This window comes from Helianthus annuus, chromosome 1 (assembly GCF_002127325.2).
Source record: "Helianthus annuus cultivar XRQ/B chromosome 1, HanXRQr2.0-SUNRISE, whole genome shotgun sequence".
In the NCBI taxonomy this organism is placed as follows: domain Eukaryota; kingdom Viridiplantae; phylum Streptophyta; class Magnoliopsida; order Asterales; family Asteraceae; genus Helianthus; species Helianthus annuus.
The window spans coordinates 90,605,902-90,614,582 of record NC_035433.2 but is presented as its reverse complement, the minus strand read 5'-3'; positions in this window follow the sequence as shown (position 1 = coordinate 90,614,582).

Genomic DNA, 8,681 nt, shown 5'->3' with positions numbered 1-8,681 from the left:
CAAACTGCTACATCATGAGAAACTTTATGCCAAATTCTCTAAGTGCGAATTCTGGCTACGAGCAGTCCAATTTCTAGGACACGTTGTCAGCGAGCGTGGAATCCAGGTGGATCCCGCTAAAGTAGAGGCTGTCATGAATTGGCAAGAGCCAAAGACGCCTACAGAGATTCGTAGTTTCCTGGGGTTAGCAGGATACTATAGGCGTTTCATTGAAAATTTTTCAAGGATTGTTGCGCCCTTAAATTCCCTGACCAAGAAGAAGATAAAATTTGTTTGGGGTCCTAAGCAGCAAGAGTCCTTTGATATTTTAAAGCAGAAGCTGAGTAACGCTCCTGTGCTGACCCTACCAGAAGGTACCGAGGAGTTCGTAGTTTACTGCGACGCGTCGCACACCGGCATGGGATGTGTGCTCATGCAGAAAGGCAAAGTTATTGCCTAGGCTTCGAGACAGTTAAAGGTGCACGAGAAGAATTACACCACCCATGACTTGGAGCTGGGTGCCGTTGTGTTCGCACTAAAACTGTGGAGGCATTACCTGTATGGTATCAAGTTTGTGATCTATTCGGATCACAAGAGCCTTCAACATCTGTTTAATCAGAAGGAGCTAAACATGAGGCAACGCCGTTGGATGGAGACTTTAAATGATTATGATTGTGAAATCAGATATCATCCCGGCAAAGCGAATGTAGTCGCTGATGCCCTGAGTAGAAAGGAAAGGGTGAAACCCATCCGAATCAATGCCAAGAGCATTGAAGTAAAGAATAATTTGATTGAAAGGTTGTTAGCTGCACAGAGAGAAGCTGTGTTGGAAGCTAACCATCCTCAAGAGAAGCTGGGAGTAACTGAGGAGCGGTTAACTCTTAGCAAGGACGGAATCTTACGATTAAATGGACGAATATGGGTTCCGATTTACGGAGGACTTAGAGATTTCATTCTCCAGGAAGCCCATAGTTCCAAATATTCTGTTCACCCGGGAGCTGATAAGATGTATCAGGATCTAAAGGCAAATTATTGGTGGATAGGCTTGAAAAAGTCTGTAGCCGCTTATGTAGCCAAATGCTTGACTTGTGCGCAAGTCAAGGCTGAGCATCAAAAGCCGTCTGGCTTGCTACAACAGCCTGAACTTCCGGAATGGAAATGGGAATGTGTAACTATGGATTTTATTACCAAGTTACCCAAAACGAGGAAAGGAAATGACAGAATATGGGTTATAGTCGATAGACTGACTAAGTCAGCTCATTTCTTACCCATCAAGGAGACTTATAGCTCTGACATGTTAGCCCAGTTATACGTTGATAAGATTGTAGCCTTGCATGGCATACCTGTGTCTATTATCTCTGACCGGGATACTAGATACACGTCGCATTTCTGGAAAAGTTTCCAGCAATCTTTGGGCACGCGTTTGAATTTTAGTACGGCTTACCATCCTCAGACAGACGGTCAGAGTGAGCGTACTATTCAAACGTTGGAAGACATGCTATGTGCATGTGCTATCGATTTGGGTGGTAGTTGGGATAAGAACCTACCACTAATCGAATTCTCCTACAACAATAGCTACCATACCATCATTAAGGCTGCGCCTTTCGAGGCATTATACGGTAGAAAGTGTAGATCGCCTGTTTGTTGGGCGGAAGTTGGAGATGTCCAATTATCAGGACCAGAGATAGTCTTCGAAACGACGGACAGATTGTCCAGATTCGAGACCGTCCCAAAGCTGCCAGAGATAGGCAGAAGAGTTACGCGGATCCAAAGCGTAAAGATTTTCACTTCGAAGTAGGTGAAAAAGTGTTACTTAAAGTGTCACCCTGGAAGAGGGTGATGCGTTTCGGTAAGAAAGGCAAACTAAGCCCGAGATACATAGGACCTTTCGAGGTTATCGAACGGGTCGGGTCCGTTGCCTATAAGCTAAACTTACCGGAGGAGCTCAATGGAATTCACAATGTGTTCCACATCTGCAATCTAAAGAAGTGCTTCGCTGATGAATCATTGGTGATCCCACACACAAATGTGCATATAGATGAGAGCTTGAAATTTGTGGAAAAGCCTTTGTCGATTGAAGATCGACAGGTAAAGAAGCTTCGAAGGAAGCATGTGCCTATAGTAAAGGTCAAGTGGGATGCCCGTAGAGGTCCCGAATTCACGTGGGAAGTTGAAGCCATGATGAAAGAGAAATACCCTTATTTGTTTGAGTAAATCTCGGGTCGAGATTTATTGTAAGGGGGTGAGGATGTAACACCTCGAAATTTTGTGTCCAATAATGTGTTAACACGTGTCATGAGTTTACACGTGGCATTAAATATTAAATAAAGGACTAAAGTTGACAAACCTTGAAAGTATGTAAATTCGAGGGTTATAAATGTCAACAAAGGGTAAATATACTGTATAGTAACCCTAAGCGATGCTCGTACCTTCAAACGAATAAATCATGGATCGTACGGAGCGAAACGCGGAAGAAAGTGAGAGATTACAAGCTGCAGGGGTTAACTGTGTCAACATGTTTAATAATACCTCTGAGTGACCCTTTGACGAACCCGAGGCTTTGTAACAGTAAAATATACTCACTAGAATATACTATATAATTTTCGCGAAGTTCCGTTTTAAAACGAGAAAGTTATGATCAAATTCGTAAGAGAAGGGTTAAAAGCGTCAACAATGAAAGTTAAGGCTTTCCGGATAGTAATTAAACTAACCGGGGACTTAACAGTGCGGGTAAATGGCACGAGGCCCTTAATTGTAATTAACCGAGGGCCAAATCGCAAAGTTACCCCTTCGAACCCGAAAGGTCAGGTTATTAATTACCAAAGATTTGGTTAATGATTGCAAAAGATTTAAAAATCTTGAAAATCCAGTCTAATGCGGGCCGCGAGCCAACTGCAAACACGCATTCTGACTTGAGGATTCAGGCGGCCCGCGTACAAGTTGCATGATCTCTCATGCGGGCCGCGTGACAGTCCCAGATGCAGAAACTTTGGACAGACTTGCTGTTTGAAGTTGTGAACGATCAAAAGGGCAATAAATGAAGCATGGGCGCCCTCTACTTGTCCCCTAGCACCAAGGGCCACCTGCCGATCATCCATGATGCTTTGTAGGTTGAGTTGTGATGATCCTAAGCCTCATTTTTCACTATAAAAGCCAATGCATTGTGCATAAGTGAAACACACCTCAAAACTTGCCTTCTGATCATTCCTGGAGCTCTCAAGCTTTCTTCTAACATTCTAAATCGTGCACCAAGCTTCTGTAAGTATGCCAACCCTTTTATGGCTTAGTTTTTGCTTAGTTTAGCTTAAAAGTCAATCCGTCGTAATTAACGATTGACTTTGCGATAAATCACGAATGGTCCAGTGGTTTGTCGAATCAAAGATAGTTATATGATGGTAATCATGTGGGCATTAAACCCCTAAAAGGGAACCCTCTGATTCCCACTCTAACTAGTTCAAATATCGAGTCAAACGTGCTTAGAAAAAGTCAACAGAAATGTCATTTTGCGATTTCTTGCATAATCTGTAATATAGATGATATGTAACCTGTTTGAACACTCATAAAACATGATAATAAGTATATAAACTAGTCTAAGCTTGTTTGTCTGACCATTTTCTATTTAGACCCGGTTCGGAGCCGAAAGTCGCAAAAGTTTGAGTTTTGCTTTGACTTCAGTTCTGACCCGTTAAAGTTTGATTTAGATATGCCTTAGGACTCTCTTAGGACCAGGTTACATGATGGTATAACCCTCTGTGACCGGTTCGTTGTTTGTCCGAGTCTTTTACACATTTCTGTTAAATGCTTAAAAGTTGACCGTAACGCCCTTTTTAATTTAAAACGAGAATTTCGGACACGTGAAAGGATCATGACCTTGGTTACTTATTTCTAAGCATGTCCCTAAAAATTTCACGTCAATCCGAGGTCCAGAATATGAGTTATGCTAATTAGCGCAAATTGCGAAACTTTAGTAATTAAATAGCGCAATTAGCATAACGCCTATCTAAACCCGGATTTCGACACCAAACCTTTTACTCACTGATGTAAAATAATATTTTGGGATTTTTAAAGATTTTTAATTATTTTTAACCTGCTCATAACCTGCGGTTATGGCAACGGTTCGGTAAATACCGAATATACCCTTTTCGGCCATAACTTGAGTTCTACAAGGTCTTTTGACCCGATTCCAGTTGCTACTGATTTTAAATAATAAATAATGTATTTTAGACTTTATAAACTGTTCGGGAAACTCAGATTTCCTGTAGAACTCTAAAACCTCTTTTATAATCTTTAAAAAGACCGAAATACCCCTACGGGGCATAATATTAACTTAAACTCGTTACGGGCATTACGGAAGGTATCCTACTGATACCACAACCTCTTTAAGGCATATTGACTTAGAAAATCAGTGTAGGACTCCTATGGATACCCGTTGCGCCTTTAGCGCGCACGGTTCGGCTTATGTAACTAGTTTACATAAGTTAGCCGAAACGGGTCAAACCATATTGTTTGGACCCCAAAATCCAGAGTATGATTATTATACCCATATAAAACAAGTCTTCAAACTTGTTGGGTCAAAATCACACTCCATTCACGGTTTTCGCCTTTCACGCGATTAAACCGTAACTATACTTTGAAACTGACCGGTCTAAGCTACGGCAATTATAAAGACCCGTTAGGATTCTAATAGGTTATTTTAAAACCTTCGTTCCAGAATAGGAGTCCAGTAAAAGCCATCTGTGATTTATTCAATTAAGGATTATACTTGCAAAGGTAAATACTTTTAACTTATTTACCGTTATACGGGCTTGGGTTACGGTATTTAAAATACCGCTTGGTCGGGCAATTGACCCCAACTCATTAGTAGTTGGGTATTATCAATGTGACCCGTTTAAAAACTTGTTTTGTTGGCTTAACGCCTTTGGGGGCTTAATGACCATGTCCCGGATATCCTTGGCAGCATTTACGAATGGCCACGACCTTGACATCCCGGTGTAGGCGTACACCCGGCATTATGTCTATAACTATAAAAGTGTAGCCGCTGGTTACCCGCCACGGTTTTATACTATGTGGTGTGTCTGTTAAACTTTAACCCGACACGACTCGGGCGACCGAACGCATAGTAACATGTAATTCTTTACAAGATTTGATTATAAATTATCCCAAGTTATAAAGAGTTTGTGCCTTGTGCATTTAAACCAATTTTATTAAACATTTTATAAAAGTGTCAGTTGAATGTATTTACCAGTGTAAACTGACGTATTTTCCCCAAAAAGACTAAATGCAGGTACTAGGCGTAATTGGCTGGGATTTCTCCTTAGCATCATTAGAAGTCTCGCAAGCTTAAGATGCCTAAAGTCTGTTGAACAATACTTTTGTTATTTTTATTTGATCCCCTGTTGATTATTATTTCAACAATGGTGATACATTGATATTACACTTAACGTTGAAATATAATTATCTTTATGCTTCCGCTGTGCAATCTTATATTGTGTGGTTTGACTATAATGTTGCCAACTACGTCACGGTAATCCCCCACCGGGCCCACCGGTGAGACACGTGGAAATCGGGGTGTGACATATTTATAGGCTTCCCAAAGAGGAAAGGGTTGGCCGATCGGCCAGGCATCCCAATCGGACAGCCTGTTCGATCGGACGGTCTGTCCGATCGGCTGGACCGTTCGATCGGCTGAAAGCCTGATCGATCAACAGCCTGTTTTGAGCGTTCGGTGCGACGATTTCTGATATTTCGATTTCGATTGAGGATGATACGGATACGGTAGAGTTTCCTATTCAAATTACTTTTAATCCCAACCACTATATCTACATACAAGCACCTATATTTCACACTATCTTTTCGCCACCATTTATCATAATTCGATTTCGATTGAGTTCGATTGAGTTTCGAGTTTCGATTCGATTGATCACCACACATAATATAAAGTAAGCACGCACAGGTAACACATAAGGCACACACACGTATAATAACACCAAAGCTACATAATTCGAGTTTCGAGTTCGATGGATGTTTTGATTAGCTTGATTGTTGATTGATTGACTTTATCGCATAGTTACTTCCTACTATTCAAAGGCGTAAAGCATTTCGCGTCGATAAATATTCGATTACCTCGATTTCTTTGATTAATAACACTTACTCCACATAATACAACTAATAAAACATAAAATAGACTAATTACAGTCAAAGAAGTCAATCTTGACTTTGACCTTGACATATGAAAACACGGGGTGTTACAGCCTCCCCTTGTTTAGGGAATTTCGTCCCGAAATTAGGCTGAAAGCTGTACAGCACCGTGAATCACCTTGGAGAACTTTCTCTCTCTAGACTTTCACTTGAACAACTGCGGGTACTTCGCCTTCATGTCGCTTTCGAGTTCCCAAGTGAACTCTGCGCCTCGTTTGCCTTCCCATCGGACTTTCACGATAGGTATGCGCGAGCGCCTGAGTTGCTTGGTTTGGCGATCCATGATTTCGACAGGCTTCTCCACGAAGTGTAGCGTTTCGTTGACTTGAAGGTCACCGAGTGGTACTATCAGATCATGGTCTGCTAGACACTTTCGGAGGTTCGACACATGGAAAGTCGGGTGGACGTTACTAAGTTCCTCCGGTAGTTCGAGTCTTTAGGCGACTTTTCCGATCCTTTCCAGAATCTTAAAAGGTCCAACATATCGAGGCGCTAATTTCCCTTTCTTGCCGAATCTGACCACACCCTTCCAAGGTGATACCTTTAGGAGTACGTAGTCGCCAACATCAAATTCAAGGGGCTTGCGTCTTCTATCGGCGTAACTTTTCTGTCTATCCCGGGCTTTCGACAAGGTGTCTCGAATCTGGAGGACTTTGTCAGTCGTTTCTTGTAATAGCTCCGGACCGGTTAATTGCGAGTGACCGATCTCGTGCCATACAATAGGCGATCGATATCTTCTTCCATATAGGGCCTCGAATGGTGCCATTTGTTTGCTGGCATGATAGCTGTTGTTGTACGAGAATTCGACTAACGATAGATATTTGTTCCAACTACCACCGAAGTCTATTACACACGCACGGAGCATGTCTTCAAGAGTACGGATCGTTCTTTCAGTCTATCCGTCGGTTTGAGGATGGAATGCGGTACTTAGGTTAAGCAACGTACCGAGCGCTGCTTGAAACGTTTCCCACAATCGCGACGTAAACCGAGCATCACGGTCAGAGATGATGTCACGAGGCATACCACGATTACAAATGATCTCGTCGGTGTAGATTCGGGCTAAGCGTTCTACCTTGTAGTCTTCCCGTATTGGCAAAAAGTGGGCTGATTTGGTCAAATGATCAACTATAACCCAAATGTTGTCGTGACCTGATGGCGTGGGCGGAAGTTTGGTTATGAAATCCATAGCTATACTCTCCCACATCCATATCGGAATTGGCGGTTGTTCGAGTAAGCCAGAAGGTCGTTTATGTTCAGCCTTAACTCTCGCATAAGTCAGGCAACTTCCAACATAGAGAGCGATATCCCGTTTCATGCCCGACCACCAGTACTTGTAGCGAAGGTCCTGGTACATTTTATCGGCACCGGGATGAATAGAATATCGGGATTTGTGGGCTTCATCCATTAAAATCTTTCGCAAATCGGTCCGCTTAGGGACCCAAATTCGGTCTAGATAATAGAAGATCCCATTTGATTTGCTTACAAGCTGAGCTCCATCGTGATAAATCCTCTCTTTCTTCAAGGTGCGTTCATTAAAGCAAGCATGTTGAGCTTCGCGGATGAGGGTTTCGAGGTCATGCTGGGCTTGAGTATTGCGAATACTGAGCAAATAACTCAGTCTGCTGAGCTTCACTGATTTCGAGTTCAACGTTAAACCACCGTTCCGAACAGTTCACCAGCCAGACTTGGGTGATTCCTGCCCGTGCAGGGGAAACAAGTAAGAACGAAGGTTCCATGGTCAAACTTGTTGTCAAAATACTTCGATATAACGTCAAACCACCAGAACAGCCAAGTGTTAGACGAACAGGCCGACCAGGTCAGGATGCTGACCGATCGGACAGGCTGTTCGAACGAATAGCCCAACCGATCGGACATGTCAGCCGAACAACCAGGCCAGCCGATCGGCTAGCACATGGCCCCACACTTTAACAATTTCATGAAGTTTAGTATTGAACGAAATGCTGTTCGATCGAACTACGGTTTGATTTGAATTACTCTTCGGATCATGAGATACTATGCTTCAACACTTAATCGATTTTCAACTTGTTCGACGTATTGGAGTACCACCCATTCGAACATGCCGTCCGATCAGGTGACATCCGGCTGAGGACTTATTATTGAAGTACTTAACCGATCGGTTAAGCCGGCCGATCGAACGGCCCGTTCGATCGATCGACCTGAAAGGTATGGACACTTTAATGTTCTCAAATACTACAACGAAAACTCCAAAAGGACAAGCCATCATACACAAACACATCCTACTCAAAGGAAGAAACAATCCTCTTGAACAGCCCAACCGATCGAGCCTACCGGCCGACCGAACAGGCTGTCCGAACGGACTGTCAAACCGAACGAACAACCCGTCCGATCGAACCTACCGTCCGATCGACCAGGCTGTTCAACCCATTAACACTTGTATTCGTTTTACGCGTTACTCATCGTTATACTATCGAACTATTCAGGCTAACCCTACTGTCAAGCGCTCCCTTCAATCCATCCATCGC